We start from the raw sequence: 19,115 nt of genomic DNA, 5'->3' as shown, positions 1-19,115 counted from the left end.
AAAAGCTGGTTTTTTGAAAAAGTAAATAAAATCGACAAACATCTGGCCAAACTCACAAAGAAGAAAAAAGAGAGAGCACAAATTACAAAATAAGAAAGGAAAACTGAGAAATTACAACAAACAAAATAGGAATACAGAATATCATACGAGAATATTATGAAAAACTATATGGAACCAAACTGGATAACCTAGAGGAGATGGACAAGTTTCTGGAAACATAATGTCCACCAAGACTGAATCAAGAAGAAACTGAACACTTGAACAATCCGATCACTAGAAAGGATATAGAAATAGCAATTAAAAACCTCCCTACAAATAAAAGTCCAGGACCAGATGGCTTCAACGGGGAACTCTACCAAACATACAAAGAAGAACGCATACCAGTCCTTCTCAAATTCTTCCAGATGATTGAAAAGGAGGGAAAACCCCCAAATACATTCTATGAAGCCACAATCATCCTGATACCAAAACCGGGCAAAGACACTACAAAAAAAGAGAATTATAGGCCAATATCACTGATGAACATAGACGCCAAAATCCTCACCAAAATTTTAGCAAATTGAATCCAACAACACATAAAAAAGATTATACATCATGACCAAGTGGGGTTCATCCCAGGGACACAAGGCTGGTTCAACATACACAAATCAATCAATGTAATACATCACATCAACAAGAGAAAGGACAAAAACCACATGATCATCTTAATCGATGCAGAAAAAGCATTTGATAAAATTCAACACTCATTTATGATAAAACTCTCGCCAAAGTGGGTATAGAGGGAACATATCTCAACATAATAAAAGCTATATATAACAAACCTACAGCCAGCATAGTACTCAATGTTGAAAAACTCAAAAGCTTCCCACTAAAATCTGGGACAAGACAAGGATACCCACTATCACCCCTCCTATTCAATATAGCCCTGGAAGTCCTACCCACAGCAGTGAGCAAGAGAAAGAAATAAATGGATCCAGATTGGAAATGAAGTGATAAAAGTGTCATTATATGCTAATGACATGTTTCTATATATAGAAAACCCTAAAAGGTCCACACAAAAGCTACTAGATTTGATTGAAGAATTCAGGAAGGCAGCTGGTTACAAAATTAACTTTCAAAAATCAGTTGCATTTCTTTATACTAACGATAAATCAACAGAAAAAGAAAGTAAAGAAACAATCCCCTTTAAAATAGCACCCTAAATAATAAAATATATGGGAATAAATCAAACCAAGTAGATGAAAGAATTATACACAGAAAACTATAAACCGTTGATGAAGGAAATAAAAGAAGACTTTAAAAAATGGAAAGATATTCCATGCTTCTGGATTGGAAGAATCAATATTGTTAAACTGGTCACACTGCCCAAGGCAATCTACAGATTTAATGAAATTCCTATCCAATTACCCAGGATATATTTCATAGAAGTAGAACAAATCATCATAAAATTTATATGGAACCATCAAAGACCTAGAATTGCCAAAGCATTGCTGAAGAGAAAGAAAGAGCCTGGAGGAATAACTCTCCCAGGCTTCAGACAATACGATAGAGCTACAGTCATCAAGACAGCATGGTATTTGTAACAAAACAGACATATAGACCAATGGAACAGAATAGAGAATCCAGAAATGAACTCACAAACATTTGGTCAACTCATATTCGACAAAGGAGGCAAGAATATACAATGGAAAAAAGACAGTCTCTTCAGCAAATGTTGGTAAAACTGGACAGCAGCATGTAAAACAATGAAGCTAAAACACTCCCTTAAACCACATACAAAAATCAACTCAAAACGGATTAAAGACTTAAACATAAGACAAGATAAAATAAACCTCCTAGAGGAAAATATAGGCAAAACATTATCTGACATATATTTCAAAAATTTTCTCCTAGAAGAAATAAAAGCAAGAATAAAGAAATGGGACTTAATGAAACTTACAAGCTTCTGCACAGCAAAGTAAACCAGAAGTAAAACAAGAAGAAAACCTACAGAGTGGGAGAAAATTTTTGCAAGTGAAACTGACAAAGGCTTGATCTCCAGAATATATAAGCAGCTCATATGACTCAATAAGAAAATAATAAACAACCCAATCCAAAAGGGGGCAGAAGACTTAAACAAGCAATTCTCCAAGGAAGACATACAAATGATCAAAAGGCACATGAAAAAATGCTCTATATCACTAATTATCAGAGAAATGCAAATCAAAACTACAATGAGGTATCACATCACACCAGTCAGAATGGCCGTCATTCAAGAATCCAAAAATGACAAATGCTGGAGAAGCTGTTGAGAAAGAGGAACCCTCCTACACTGCTGGTGGGAATGCAGGTTGGTGCAGCCACTGTGGAAAACATTGTGGAGATTCCTCAAAAGACTAGGATTAGATTTAACATATGAGCCAGGAATCCCACTCCTGGGCTTGTATCAAAAAGGAAATCAACTTCAGGATGACACCTGCACCCCAATGTTCATAGCAGCACTATTTACAATAACCAAAACATGGAAACAGCTTAAATGTCCATCAACAGGTGACTGGATAAAGAAGATGTGATATATTTATACAATAGAATACTACTCAGCCATAAAATCCAACAACATAATGCCATTTGCAGCAACATGGTTGCTCCTAGAGAATGTCATTCTAAGAGAAGCAAGCCAGAAAGAGAAGAAAATTACAATATGAGATCGCTCATATGTGGAATCTAAAAAACAAAAACAAAAACAAACAAACAAACAAAAACAAAGCAAAAATACAATTCAGAAATAGACTCATGGACAGAGAATACAGAATTGTGGTGAGGAGGGCGGTAGAGGGTGGGAAGGGATAGATGGGGATTTCAAAATTGTAGAGTAGATAAACAAGATTACACTGTATAGCACAGGAAAATATACACAAAATGTTATGCTAAATCACAGAGAAACAAATGTGACAATGAGTGTGTATATGTCCATAAATGACTTAAAATTTGTGCTGAACATTGGAATTTAACCCAAAATTGTAAAATGATTATAAATCAATACAAAATGTTAAAAAAAAACAAAAAAGAACACTCCCACACACTGTACAAATATAAACACAAAATGATTTAAATATCTGAATCTAATATATGACAAACTATAACTCCTGGAAACTAACATAGGCAAAACAAGACATAAATTGTAGCAAAATTTTCTTATGTCCCTCTCCCAAGCTGAAAACAATAAAAGCAAAATAAACAAAAAGGTCCTAATTAAACTTAAAAGCTTTTACCCAGCAAAGTAAACAAAATGAAAAGATGAAATTCCAAATGGGAGAAAACATTAGGAAACAATTCAATTAACAAGAGGCTAATTTCAAAAATACACACATCGTTCATAGAACTCCATTTCAAAAATCTACAAACAACTCAGCCAGAAAATGAGCAGAAGACAATTCTCCAAAGAAGACACACAAATGACAAACAGGAACATAAGGATATGCTCACATTGCTAATCATTATACAAAGGGAAGACAAAAATAAAATAATGTTTTACCTCACACTAGTGAGAAGGGCTGTCATGCAAATGTCTACAAATAATAAAGACTAAGGTGGCTGTGGAGAAAAAGGGACTCTCCAACGCTGTTGGTGGGAATGAATATTGGTGCAACAACATTGGAAACTGTATGGAAGTTTTTTAAAAATAAACATAGACCTATCATATGACGCAGCAATCCCAATCCTGGGCATATAAAAGATGAAACCTGAAAACAAAGAATCCTAGGGTAAAACATAAGAAGTACACCCTGACATTGGACTTAATTTGATTTTACATATGTTTCCTCTTGCAAGGGAAGCAGAAGCAAAACTAACAAAATATGATTGTATCACTGTAAACAGATTTACACTGCTGAAGAAATGATCAATAAAATGAAAAGTCAACCAACACAATGGGAGAATATATTTTCAAGTGATATTTTCCAAACTAGTGTTAATATCCAAAATATATGGCAAACTCTTACCCCACAACAACAACAAAAAATACCAAACAATCCAATTAAAAAAAGTTCATAGTAATGAACAGATAGATCTGAATCAATTTTTTGTAGAAAACATATGGTTGGCTAAATGACACATGAAATTATATTCAGAGTTATAAATTATTAGGAAAGTCATAAACCATAAATGAGACAAGAACTGACAATTGTCAGAAGGCTCTCATCAAAAAGAAAGGAAATAAATGATGGTGAGATTGTGGAGAACAAGGAACACCATGGACACTCTTGATAGGAATGCAAAGTATTGATTCCAATGCATATATACATCAAATTATTTTCATCCAGTTTTCTATCAAGGGATGTTGGGTGTAGGCCCCTGTCTGAAGGCTCTGGAGAATAAGCCCATGGGCTGAACTGATAAACAAGCTGTGAGGAATGTCACATATCCAGGTTGTATAAAAAATGGCCTAATCAATGTATCTAGTATGGATGGCTGGATAGCCTATGCTGGGTAAGATACTCAGATGAGGACAAACTAAGACAGGCACAGCCGGCTGGATAAGAGATGGCCTACTTAATGAAGTTCCGTGATGAACTTTAAAACAATCCTTGATCATTTAACATCCTGTGCTTACTGCAGGAGCATGGGGACATAAATAGTTTACGTTTATTCACATTGTTATAACTTAGATGATATGTGAGGCATTGTGCATGTCCTATATAAAACCTTCTTCTAAGAATCAATAAACAGACAACTGCTTCGCTTCTCTCCACACAGTGTTTGTGTGTATATGATATCGTGCCACTGACAGGGTTAATTTAATTTGTTGGGAGTATCATAAAAGGATGTTGCATTATATACAATGCTCTTTCTGCACCTATTGAGATGATTATGTGTTTTATTTCTCATTCTATTAGTGTGGCATGTCACCTTTATTGATTTGAATATTTTGAAGTATCCTTAAACCCAGGGATAAATCCCTTTAGTCATGTATGTGTATGATACATTAAATGTGTTGTTGAATTCATTTTGCTTGTGTTTTGTTGAGAATTTTGGCACATGTGTTCATCAGGGATAATATTCTATATTTTGCATATTATGTCCTTTCTAGCATTGTTATGCAAATAAATCTGACATCATAAAACAAGTTTGGAATCTTTCACCCCCTTCAAATTCTTGGAGGATTTGGGGAAGAATTGGTGAATAATTGTCTTCAAATGTATGACAGAATTCAGCAGAAAATTCGTCTTGTAAATTTTTACTAGTTTGGAAAGTTTGCATTATTTTTGTACTCTTACACTCTTTTGCCCTGTTTAATTTTCTTATTTCTTCTTGATTCAGTATTGGAAGACATATGTTTCTGGAAATATGTCTTTTGTTCTAGGTCATTCAAATCGTTGGCTAGTGGTAATTTCTTATGATGATTTGCATCTCTACAACATCAGTGGTAATATCTTCTCTTTTATTTCTAATATTATCTGAGTCATTATTTTCTTAGACAACCTAAACTTTTGTCCACTTTATGTTAAAAAGAAACAGAGTTAAGTATATTTTTTTATCTTTTCAACTGTTTCTCTTGTTATTTGACTTACTCTCATTCATTTAATTTTCTTCTTTATTCTTTGTTTTCACCTAGATTCTTGAAGTGTAATGTTAAGAAGTGTGAATCTTTGTATTTCATTTATTATTAAATATTTTTTATTTAGTTATTATTTATTTATTTATTTATTTATTTATTTACATATTTATTCATTTATTTATCATTGAAATACTGCCATTTACAATGTGTCAATCTGTGATGTATAGCACAGTGTTCCCGTACATGCATATATTTGTGTGCCTATTAAAGTTTACTTCACGATATTTAACTTACTGCCCTGTGTCATAGAAAAGAAATTTTGAAAAAATCTATTTTTATATATAGTGGATAGCTTTTATAAATCTACAGCTCCCAAATATATACTCTCGCAGCCCTTTTTGGCAGTAATCATAAAATTGTTTATAAGATCTGCGACTGTGTTTCAGTTTTGTAGATAAAATCGTAGTGTTCTCATCCAAATTTTTTTTTAGGGTTCCACATATGTCGTGTCATTTATTATTTTTCTTTCTCTTTCTGGCATTTTTCAATTAGATTGACACTTTTGGGGACATCCATTTTGCTTCAAATGTCATAGTTTTACCATTTTTCATTGCAGAATATTATTCCAATGTGTAAATATGGCATAACTTCTGAATACTGTCATCTGTTGTTGGACGATAAGGTTGCTTCCATGTCTTTTGTATATAGCACTGCTAAGAACATTGGGGTGCAGAAGTCTTTTTGAATTAGAGTTCCCTTTGATATATACCCAGAAGTGAGATTGCTGGATTGTATGTTAATTCTGTTTTTATTCTTTTGAGGAATCCCCATCCTGGTTTCCACAATGACTGCACCAAACTACATTCCTACCAACAGTGTAGGAGGGTTCCCTTTCTCCACAGCTTCCCCAGCATCTGTTGTTCGTGGACTTTTGAATGATGGCCACTGTGAGTATTGTGAAGTGATAATTCATTATAATTTTGAATTGCCCTTCTCTGATAATAAAACTGAGCAATTTATTTTTTCATATATCTATGTATCATTTGTATGTCTTTATTGGAGAATTGCTTTTTTAGGGCTTCTGCCCATTCTCAGATTGGGTTTCTTTTTTTTTATTATTATTATGTTGTATGAAGTCTTTGTATTTTGGAAATTAAGACTTTGTCAGTTGCATCATTTCTTAATATTTTCTTTAATCCTGTAGGTTGTCATTTTGCTTTTTGTCTGGTTTGCTTTGCTGTGCAAAAGCTTATAAGTTAAATTAAGTCCCATTTACTAATTTTGCTCTTACATCCATTACCTGGGTAGGCTGTTCTAGGAGGTCATTGCTGAGATTTATCTCAGAGTGTTTTGCGTATTAACTCTTCTAGGAGATTTACTGTGTCTTGCCTTTCATTTGAAACTTCAAGCCATTTTTTGGTTATTCTTGTGTATGGAGTGAAGGAGTGTCCTAACTCAATTGCTCTGCATGCTGCTATCCAGTTTTCCCAACACCATTTGGTGAAGAGATGGTCTTTTCTCTGTCATATTCTTGGCTACTCTGTCAGAGATTAATTGAACATAGGCCTGAAGATTTATTCCTAGGCCCTCTATTCTGTTCCAATGGTCCATATGACTTTTTCTGTATCAATATCATGTTATTTTGTTTATTGTAGCTCTGCAATATTGTTTGGAGACCTGGTGGTTTATTCCTCCAGCCTCTTTCTTTTTCTTGAATATTGCTTTGGAAATGATGGATCTTTTATGACTCTGTGTAAATCTTAGGAGTATTTGTTTCAGTCAAAAAAAATGTTTTGAATAATTTGATAGGAAATCAAAGTAAGTCTGTGGATTGCCTTGGGCGGTATGGGCATTATAACAATATTGTTTCTTCCATTACAAGTTCATTGGGTATCTTTCCACTTCTTCAGATCATTTTTGAATTCCTCAATCAATGTTTTCTAGTTCTTCATGTATAAGTCATTCACCTACTTGGTCAGATTTATTCTTAAACATTTTATAGTTTTGGGTGCAGTTAAAAAAGCGGTTGTTTCTATACTTTGTTTTCCTGTTGATTAAATAGTAGCATAAAGAAATGCAATTGGTTTTCCTACATTACACTGGGTAACTTGCCCAGTTCCTTTTTTAACCTAAGTAATTTTTTTGTGAAGCTTTTTCGGTTTTCTATATATAGAGTCATGTCTGCTTATCATGGCAATTTTACCTCTTCTTTTCCAGTCTGAATGCTTTTATTTCATTTTCTGGCCTGATCGTTGTGGCTAAGATTTCCAAGACTATATTGAATAGAAATTGTGAGAATGGGCAAACTTGACTTGTCTCAGGTTTTTCTGGGAAGGGTTTTGGTTTTTCACCATTTAGTATTTTGCTGGCTATATGTTTGTCATAAATAGCTTTCATTAGCTGAGATATGGTCCCTCTGTGCCCACTGTGATAAGGACTTTTATAGCAAATAGTGGTTAAAATTTATCAAATGCTTTTTCTTTATCTACTGAGATGATTATGTGGTTTTTTGTCCTCTCTTTTGTTGATATGTTGTATCAAAATTGATTGATTGATTTGCATATGTTCAACCATCCTTGTGTTCCTGGGAAATACCTAACTTGACCATGGTGTATAATCTTTTTTTACATGCTGTTAGATTTTGTTAGTTAATAATTTCTTAAAGACTTTTACATCTGTGTTTATCAATGATATTGACCTATAGTTTTGTTTTGGGGTAGTGTCTTTGTCTGGTTTTCGTATCAGGTTGATGTTGGCCTTATGGTTTGAGTTTGGGTGTACTCTCTCCATATCAATTTTTGGAAGAGATTGAGGAGGAGTGCTATGGATTTTTTCTCTCTATGTTTGGTCAAATTCCCCAGTGAATAATTTGGGTCTGAATATTTGTTTGCAGAGATTTTTTATTTTATTGATAATTCTATTTCATTTCTGGTGATCTGTCTGTTCAAATGGTCAATTTCTTCTTAATGCAAAAATGGTGGGCTGAATATTTCCTGAAACTTCTCCACTTCTTCCTGGTTATCCCATTTGTTTCCATATAGTTGCTCATGGTATTCCCTTATATTTTCCAAATTATTTGCAGAATTTATAGTTTCTCCATTTTCATTTCTTATGTTATTTCTGTTCTCTCTCTATTCTTGTGATGAGTCTGTCCAGAGTTTTGTCAATTTTGTTTACTATTTCAAATTTGTTTGATTTTTTCTATTTTTAATCTCTATTTCAATTGTTTCTTCCTTGATCGTTATTTCCCTCTTTCTGTTGACTTTTGGTTTTGTTTGTTCTTCTTTTCATGATTAGTTTACATAGAACGTTAGATTATTTATTTGAAATTGCTCTTCTACTTTGAGGAGAGCCTTGTCACTATGAACTTCCCTCTTAAGCCGGCTTTAACTGTATTCCATAAACATTGCATAGTGTTTTGTCATATTTCTCAAGGTTTTTTTTAAATTTCTTATTTTACTTCATCAGCTCCCCCCCTTGTTTTAGTACCATGTTGTTGAATCTACATGCTGTCATTTTTTCTCTCTGTTTTTCTGTGATTGAATTCTAGTTTCATGTTATTATACTCAGAAAAGATATTTGAAATAATTTTTATCTTCTAAAATTTGTTAAGGCTTCTTCTGTGCCTGAGTACATAATCTTTCCTAGAAAACATTCCATGTGCACTGGAAAAGAATGTATATTCTGTTTTGGGGAGAAGTACTGTTATGAAAATATAAACCAAATCCAATTATTTTATCATATCTTTTAGTATCTTTGTTCCCTTATTAATTTTCTGTCTGAAAGACCAGTCTGGTGAAGATAATGGGGTGTTATAATTTCCTACTGTCATTGTATTCCCATCAGTTTCTCCCTTTTCATCTATTAGTATTTGCTTTATGTATTTAGGTGCTCCTGTTGTGAGTGCATGTATCTTAATGTGTATAAAACCCTCATTTTGTATTTCTCCTTTAATCACCATATCATGTCCTTGTTTATCTTTCTCTATGGCCTTTCTTGTAAAGTCTCTTTTGTGTGAAGTCAGTACTGCTAGTCCTGCTTTCTTGTCATGTCCATTAGCATGGAATATATTTTTCCATCTTCTGACATTCAATTGATGTGTATTCCTCTTACAAAATTGGGTCTCTTGTATGCTTCAAAATGTAGGGTCTTGTTATATTATCCCATCTGACAATATATATCTTTTGATTGAATCACTAAGTGCATTAACATTTGTGATAATTATTGAGAGACTGGTGTTTATTTCCATTTTGAACATTTTCCATTTGATTTTGTATTTCCTTTTTGTTCACTTATTTTTCTTTTTGTGGTTTGATAAGTTTTGTTTTATTATCTTGGGTTCTATTTGTCTTTGTGACTTCATTGTAAGCTTTTGACTTATGGTTAACCTCTTTTGTATGTATATTGACCAGTTATTGTATCTGTTTATTTTAACTGATAGGAATACAAATTCTAACCCATCATAAAGAGAACAGAAACAAGAAGAAAATACTCTGTATTTTCCTATTTCACTCTCTAACCCTTAAAAATTTTGATGTCCTCTTTTTAACATCATGTTTATTCTATTGTAAGTCATTGTAGCTATTACCTTTTTAATAATGCCTTTCTCATTTCTATGGCATACTGCTTCTTTTATTCTTAGAGTAGATTTTCATTATTTCTATTTCTGTCGCTAATTTCTTTTAGTATTTGCTTTTGTGGAAGTTATTTATCTCTCCTACTATTCTAAAGGATAGCTTTGCTTGATAAATTATTTTAGATTACAGCTTTCTTTCATTCAGGACTTTGAATATGTCTTGTCACTGCCTTCTGACTGTTGTATTTGTGCAGGAAATGTGTTTACAAATATAATGTATATAATTATATATATATGTAAGGAATACATACAAATGAAGTTAACGAATAAGATGAAAAACTATACGTTAAAAAATAGAAACCATTGATGAAGGAAATTAAAACTGATTCAAAGAAATGAAAAGATCTCTTATGTTAATGATGTGAAACTATATGGTTGAAACAACCATACAACCCAAAGCAATCTACATTTAGTGTAATTCATGTCAAAATACCCATGAGAATTTTGCATTAAATAGAAAAAATAACTTCAAAATATATATGTAACTACAAAGATCATGAGTTGTCAAAATAAACTTGAAAAAGAGTATTAAATCAATTAGTGTAATATTCTCTGATGTTAAACAGTCCTACAAAGCTTTAGTAATTTAAACAACATGATTCTGGCTCAAAAACAGACACCAATCAATAGAAGAGAATTGAGCAACCAGATATAATCCCTCACACCTACGATCAATTAACCCATGAAAAATGAAGCAAGAGTATAAAATGAAGAAAACACATTCTCCTCAATATGTAGTGCTGGGGAGATTGAACATGTGAAACATAGATTAGAGTATTTCCTCACATTGTATGCAATCCATGAGCACAGAATATCTTTTATTTGTTTTGTATACTTATATTTATTACACCTTTAATTTATAGAACTATGTTTAGATCTTTTATTTCACTTATCAAATTTAATCCTATTTTATTCTTTTTGGTTAAATGTACACACAACTGTTTTCCTAATTCCTTATTCTGATAATGTGATGTTAGTGTATAAACATGCAACATATATTTGTATATTGATTTTGTATTCTGCAAGTTTGCTAAGTTTGTTCATTATTTCTAGCATTCACTGGAGGAGTATATGGAGTTTTCCATCTGTGTATAATTATGTCATTTGTAAAAATTCTACTGCTTGTTTACTAGTTGGAAGTCTTATATAATTTTTCTTGACTAGTTTTTCTGGCTAGGACTTTGAGTAGTGTAATTTAGGACTTGTGAATATGAGCTACTTTTTCTTATTACTTGACCAGAGGAAAACCTTCCTGTATGTTAACATTGAACTTGATTTTTGTCATGGGTTTTTCATATATGGCTTTTATTATGTTTAGTTATATTTTATTTAAAGAAAATTTGTTAAGATTTTTTTGTATACAAAAGTTAAGATCAGTTCTGTCAATAATTTTCCTACATTTTCTGAGATTGTCACTTTTGAATTTTCTGTTTTTTAATTGATGGTATCAAATATATTGATTTGCATTTGTTAAATAATACTTATGAAACAGGACTAAATCAAACTTAACTATAGTTTATAATACTTATAATATGCCATGAAATCAGGTTGCTAATATTTATTTAGAATGTAATATACACATACAGAAGGAAAAATATACATTGTAGCTTGAGTTTACATTTATTTATTTAAAAATTTTATCTCTCATTTTGAATTTGGCTTATGTTTAATGGAAATTATTTCTAAATAAAGAATATAACTCTTGGTAGAACTGAATTTACTACAGTTTACTGATACAGAACAAAGCTATTATTTACAATTAGTGCACAAATCACTTGTCTTAAAATGCCATATTATACTAACAATGCCAACTGATTCAGGACTGGGAAACATAATGCTTCCTAAAATGCATTATGTTGTGTTTTCCACACCAAACCACATATACACTTATTTCTTTGTTTTTTGATTGTTTGCCCCTTAATGGAGGCACTGCTTATAGAACCCAGGATCTTGTGCATAAGTGTATTTATCAACATCATTTTGGAGCACTTAAGAGAATCCAAAAGAGTATGGATTATAAAGATGACAGGAAAATTTATTCCTTCTAGGGACTGAAAAACCTTTGAGTGAAAGAATGGTAAAAATAAACATTTGTATGTATACAATAAGATTTTCTTTTGTGTAATTTTAAAGTAGAATATTAAATTACATTAGTTTTACATATAGCACTGAAGTACAATTAAAAACAAAAATTCCCCACTTTGAGATTTCTTAAATTTGATTGATTAAAGTTTTATAATTTTAATTCATAAATATTTACCATTTATTTATAAACATACCAAAGAAATTGACATTTATTCTGCTCATGTTTTGAATATAGAGCTACTTTTTTAAGGTACACAGATAAATAATTACTTCCATTTCCAAATCAACTTATGTTTCACTTTAATTACAAAAGATAATGAAATAGTTATAAATTTTTTGTACAAGTTTTACACAAATTTCACTTTAAATTCCAAAACTTTAAAATTATTTTATTTATTTTGAGCATTATTTATACTCTGTTCACCAAACTGGTATAAATTTGTGTACAAAAGGAAGGAGATTGTTTTTATTTCATAGATCCCAAAATTAAATTATTTAAAAAGATTTTGTGGGGATAATATTTGCAGATCACACTATAAAAATAAGCATCTTATATGATTCATTTTCACTGGATGAATGAGAAGGAAACACTGGCTGAATGTTAATCTTGGGTTGCTAGGAGATCAGATGTTTTGTGATGTCACAGCTACTCAGGTTGAGAACCATTGTGATGGCCTACCAGTTTAAATGTGCAGGCTTGCCAGAGCAGCATTTGAAGCTGTAGTGCTCAAAACCATGCAAAATAGAAAAGTAGCTGCAGAAAAAGTTATTTGAGATGGCACTTGTTTCTTCAGAAATTCAAGATAAGTTTTCTAAAGATGGGTCAACTGGTTCAGGAAACTCCAGTAGATCTCTATTTTGTGATCAAACATTCTCTGGGGACTTGGACTTGAGGTCTATGATTGAAGAAATTGATTCTCTGACTTTGTCAGAAGGATCCTTGATAAAAAGACCATGTTACACACATTGTGACTCTGAACCAGTTGGAGATAATGATTTTCGTTCTCTGAAATTGTCAAGAAAACTCTGGAAAATGTATGGGGGTGACCTATTTAAATCCATCTGGTAGGATGATAATGGATCTTCCATAGTGATTGATGAAGATGTCTTTAAGAAGGAAGTTTTGGAAAGAAAGGCCGCTTTCAGAATATTTGAACCTGGAAGTATGAAAAGTTTAGTTATACACCTAAAGCTTTATGGGTTTAGGTAATTGCAGCAGAATTTTCAAAATCTGCTTGTCTAGCTGTCTTTATGGCAGAAGAAAAAGAAGTCTATATTTTAAACAAGGTATTCACAAAGTTTAGTTACAACTTGGTAACTTAGATATAAAATTTAATTTTGTACATCAATCTATGGTAATATAAATGGAAAGCTTTTTTGAAAATTGTATAAAACTACTAAGGCTATAATTCTTAACTTTTTATAAAAATGAGGATAGTGCCTTAAGTAGTCAAGATTATGATAAACTTTGCTAGCAACTATGAATCTTAACAGAAATCTAAATAAAGGTATTAAAGCTGTTTTCAAAAGTGGCTTTCACCGTTACTGCAAATGCTAACTTCTTAAATTTGATGACTGTATTATTTAAATGTGTATATTCAAAATAAGGAATTTCAAAAAATAGTCAGAATTGCTCATATTTTGATGATATTATCTTTGCATTGTAAACGTGAAATCTGAGGTTTTATAGGTTAGGCTTATTGTAGTCTTCTAATTTGGTTTAAAATATTACTAAAATCTTTCCACTTTGATTATAGCTGCAATTCTACCATATTTCAAATTTTAAACGAGGCTGTCCCCAAATTTTAGTGAGAATAAAAATAAGAGTTGAGATTAAAAATGTCTCTCTGGTATCTTCATTGGCTGAAGATTTCAACAAGAAGCACTTTATAGGAGGGGTAATATAGATAATCATAATTCTGATTTTGTGGCTGACACTAGTGGAGAAAGTGCATTTTTACCTTCTCCTAATTTAAACATGCCTCTTAACAGAAAGCCCTCTACTAGCCATATAATTGGTGATACAAATACCCCGATCAGAGGTGATTTTTCTCCTTCATCATCAGTGTCAGACCACGAGAACAAATTGCAGTGGATCAATGTGCTACTTTAAATCAGTTGACCACTATTCACAGGCACTCCCAAAGCAGCTAAACTGAAGCAAATGGCTGTGCTGTGAACTTCATTACAACTACAACTTCTATTTCTCATTACAGCATCTTGTCTCCCATACAGGGCAATTATTTTGGACTGATGGTGGAGCCTTCTACTTTTCCAAATAGATATCACAACATATCTGCCAATGAAGGTCGTTTTTCTAAACTTCAACCAGGGAGCAACCCACAGTTTCCATTGCCAGTGATAGCTGATACATCAACTACCTCTCTTTCAAGGCCAACTCATCAGCTATCTTCAGTTTAATAACGTCATCCCAATTACAATTGATCTACCAGAGGACTACCAGATTATGCAGGATAGCAAAGATTAAAATTTATGATGGCAAATGTCGACATATATCTGCAATATTCTTATTTGAACAATAAACATAAATGTGTACCTGTATTGTCCTTATATTTTTTAAAATAGAGTAAAGATTTAAATGCGAGACTAAGTTAGCATTTAAAAAAAAAAGAGATATTTGATTGATATGATCATTTGATGGAACAATATGAGAGTAAATTTATATAATTTCTTGTAAGGAAGAAGAGAAAATGGAAGAATTTGGAAAAAGACAAAAACATGGAGAGAGGGAACAGTACTAAGTGGTTTCTGGTTGATCCTGTAAAGTATTTAAAGTGTTAAGTTATGATAGGTTGGAACAGGAGATAAATGCAGGAACCGGCTCAGGAGTCATGGTCTCTATTATGTCATCCCTGGAATCTTAACAGTCACGTGATGTAGTCTCAGATGGCAGATTCAGCATGAGGTAGAATTTAAGAAGTAATTTTTTCTATGGTCTTCTTTGTGCTGTTCTCAATGCATTTCAATTGGTGTTTTCTTTTCCTCCCCTCAAGGGTCTGCACTATATTTTCTAGTGAAAATTTAATGTTGCTTTTATGTTCCAGCCAAAGATATGCTTACGTCCTCAGAGGGGCACTTAAAGCATTTCCAAATCTAAGTCCACATCTCAACATAGTTTAGTCATTCCTTTATAGATCTGGCATCTGGCTACCTTGGAATATCTTTATGTTTCACTGTATCTGGAGATATATCCAGGCAAATGCTTGTCAACCATATTAACTCCAACCTCAAAACTGTTGCTCCATCTCATCCTTGGACTTAGGATGTCCTCCATTTACCTACTTAGATTTTCCCAGTCTCAGCACAGAAACCACCTCCTCCAGATGTTTTCTATCCAACTTTCCTTGTCTAACTTGGATACCAGCACTGTAAGCACAACACGTGCCACAAGATACATTTTATTATTTAGTGAATGAAAAATACATGTTGACTTTAAGCAAAATCTACTTTCCTGAAACAACAAAACTCTCATGGTTTTCAAACTATTTCGTTATGGTCTTTACTCTTCACCACAAACTAGCTCTTTTCATAGCCCATGGACTAGTCATTCAAGACAGTAGTGGAGGTAGGTACAGGAGACAAAGTATTATTTTCTTCTTAATTCATGCCTCCAGAGGCCTAAAGCATTCCATTCTTATTTGCTGGATTTTTTCCTGTCTCTTCATCACCCACCCACCCCAAAATAGCTGATTCTCTTCCCCATACCAATAACTATATTGCCTTGTAATTAATTTACTTCTTAGAATCAGAGCTTCGTCCAGAAGAGACAGTGCCATTGCATATATTTAATACAGGTTTATAGAGACCACACAAATTTTGCCACTTCTAACCTTAACACAGGAAGTATCTAAGAGGTACTAGAACCTTGGTAGTGGTGGTCATATTCAGAAACTAAATAGCAATCTAAAATGTGCGGACCAGAAGGAGGTGAGGGTGGTAGAATTTAAAATTTGTCCAACTGCAAGAATATAAAATTTCTGCAGATATTAAGAAATATAAAATATTCATGGAAGACTATGAGTAATTCCCTTTTACTTAAAATAAAAGGTGAAGCATTTTCAGAATGTGAAATGCCCTGAAATGCTGGAAAATTTGTCGGCAATGTCAGGGTATCTAAGGCTTCTGGTCATAATCATGCATCCAGTGTCAGCTGATAAGACTGAAATGGCAATATTGAGTCCTAAAAATGTGTCACCATTTGTGAATAAAGCCTTTGATATTCTTGAGAATTGGCAAATGGGCCAGGGTAAGCTCACGCAACATTCCGCCAATATGTCCTTTACCAAGAGAAGAAAAGAGACCACTTGCAGTAGGAGATCAGTATATGGACAGCAGTGGTTGTTCCTACAACAGAAACATCAAGATTTTAAGTTTGTCAGCACAACTATGATGGTGGCTATGTTGTTGTTTACATTAGCAGTCTGGGGTTCAGATGGGATGGTTCAGCAGCTAGTTTCCACCTCTCTTATTAGACAGTGGGTCTTACCGTGATCATCTTAACAACGTTCTATACTGATAAGTCAAAAGCAACAGTTTACTTTCAAAATTAGAAATCCTATAGAAGAATATTATTTGTTAGTCTATCTGTTGTTTTCTACCTGGGAAAAGCTAGACTATTGGCAAAGTACAAAAGTTGGCTGGTGTTTGAAAACTATTCCCTGAGCTCTGCCCACTGAATTCTTCCCACTAAATACTACAAATCTGTCTACCACTGTGTGTGTGTGTGTGTGAAGATGGATTGTTAAGCATTAACTAAGCTTGTCTTAGTTGAGCCATCAGTGAATTATTCCTCTGCATCTGGCAGAATCTCTGTGAATTAAGAATTTCACTGAGCCATCAGATTTTCTACCGATCAGGGAGAGGTAGATTATAATTCTCCCAGTGTATTAATTATTACCTGTTCATTGAATCCTGAGCTGATGTTAGGGTAAAACCACTGAAACCTTTAATTAGACTGAGGCATATACATTCTCCAGTCCCCAGAGCCCAGCACAGGACTGTGTCTCCTTTTTAATTTAAGCTTATATCTTAGTGTTTTTTCTTTTAATTCTCATTGTTGGCACAACTTAGTTTTGCTTTGAACACACGTTGACTAATTTATAGAGACTGAACAACTGACTTATTCCTGTTTTCCTAGAAATTGCAGTAACATTACTTTCCTTGGGCTACCTGGAATAGAGTGAGTGCAGTCATCATTTTGAAAGCAGCCCTCAGTCCTAATAATGCAGAACCTTTACACTTCTTTGCCCAGCACTTGTACAAGATTGTTTGTTGTGGATCTCAGGGATTTTCCTCACATCCCCAAATGCAACGATGAGAAAACACCACATTGTTATCCAAAATCAAACTTTTGTCAGTATTGCATTCCCATTGCAAAACAGTTAAGAATTTTAGGAGTTCTGAGATTTTACCATGCTGAGATGTTTACCAACCTAGCATGTTCCTTTCTTACTGATGATGTCATGTAGATGAGACAATATTTCAAACACAGTGAACTTTATCACTCACTGCAATAGCAGCCAGGGTTAAATTTTGCATACATTCCCTAATCTCAGATTAATACACAGAGTGAACTATTCAAACCTACAGAAGCAGTGGGCTGTTAACAAAAAGTTTAAGGCATGATAAAACACTAATTATATTGGTATCTTTATGTATTATTTATTAGAATCACTTGTTTATTAGTATCTTTACCTAGGATAAGTATATCATGACTCAACTTTACTTGCTGCAGAAACAATCATGAGAAATGACATGGGAAAAAATGAACATTGACTTTCCATTTTTCCTCCTGCTTTTATTGAGATATAATTGGCGAAGAACATTAAGTTTAGGTGCACATGAGAGTGGTTTGATTTACAAGTATAATGAAATAATTATCATAGCAACTTTAGGGAGAATTCATTATCTAATTTAAGTACAATATTAAAGAAATACAATTTGTATTTTGGTTGTGATGAAAAACCTTAGGGTCTACTCTCTTAACAACATTCATATATAACAAAAAGCAGTATTAATTGTAATTTTTATGTTACTACGGGGCATCCCTAGAACATGTTTATTTTACAGCTGGAAGTTTGTTGCATTTGAGTGCATGAATCAAATTCTCCTTTCCCACCCCTGCCTGTGTTAACTACAAGTCTATTTTTTTCTATAAGTATGTTTCCTTTTGAAGTGTACATTTATCTACAAACTGTATTAGTTTCTCTTACACATCATACTCTTTGCTATTTTTAGTACATTTCAAACTGATCACCAGAATATATCTAGTTATGATATGTTGCTATTTAAAGATATTTCATAGTTATTTACTATTCCCCATACAGCACATTTCTTGTCCCTGACTCATTTAATTTGCAACTGGAAAATTTTCTCTCTTAATTTTTGTCAAATATTTCTTTTTCCTCAACCCATTTCTCCCCTTCTGGTGAACAACCAGTTACTTTGTATATCTATATCTCCTTTTATGCTGTGTAATTTTCATTTGACTTAAATTCCAAATACGAGTAAAATCATACAGCATTTGTCATTCTCTTTCTGACTTATTTCACTTAGCATATTACCCTCTTGGTCTACCCATTTGTTGCAAATGAAGAAATTACACTTTTTATAGCTGAGTAATAACCTATTGTATTTTTATCTGTTTGTGGGCATATATATGCATATATATTTATATATATAAATATAGATAAATTATGAAATATAAAAATAAAAAATAGATGGGTAGTTATATATACTATGAACACGCATTTTCTTTATCCATCATCTATTGATGAGCAATTAATTTGCTTCTATATCCTGTCTATTTTAAATAATGCTGCAGTGAATAAAGGTTTG

This window comes from Vicugna pacos, unplaced genomic scaffold (assembly GCF_048564905.1).
Source record: "Vicugna pacos unplaced genomic scaffold, VicPac4 scaffold_19, whole genome shotgun sequence".
NCBI lineage: Eukaryota > Metazoa > Chordata > Mammalia > Artiodactyla > Camelidae > Vicugna > Vicugna pacos.
This window is presented reverse-complemented; position numbering follows the sequence as displayed.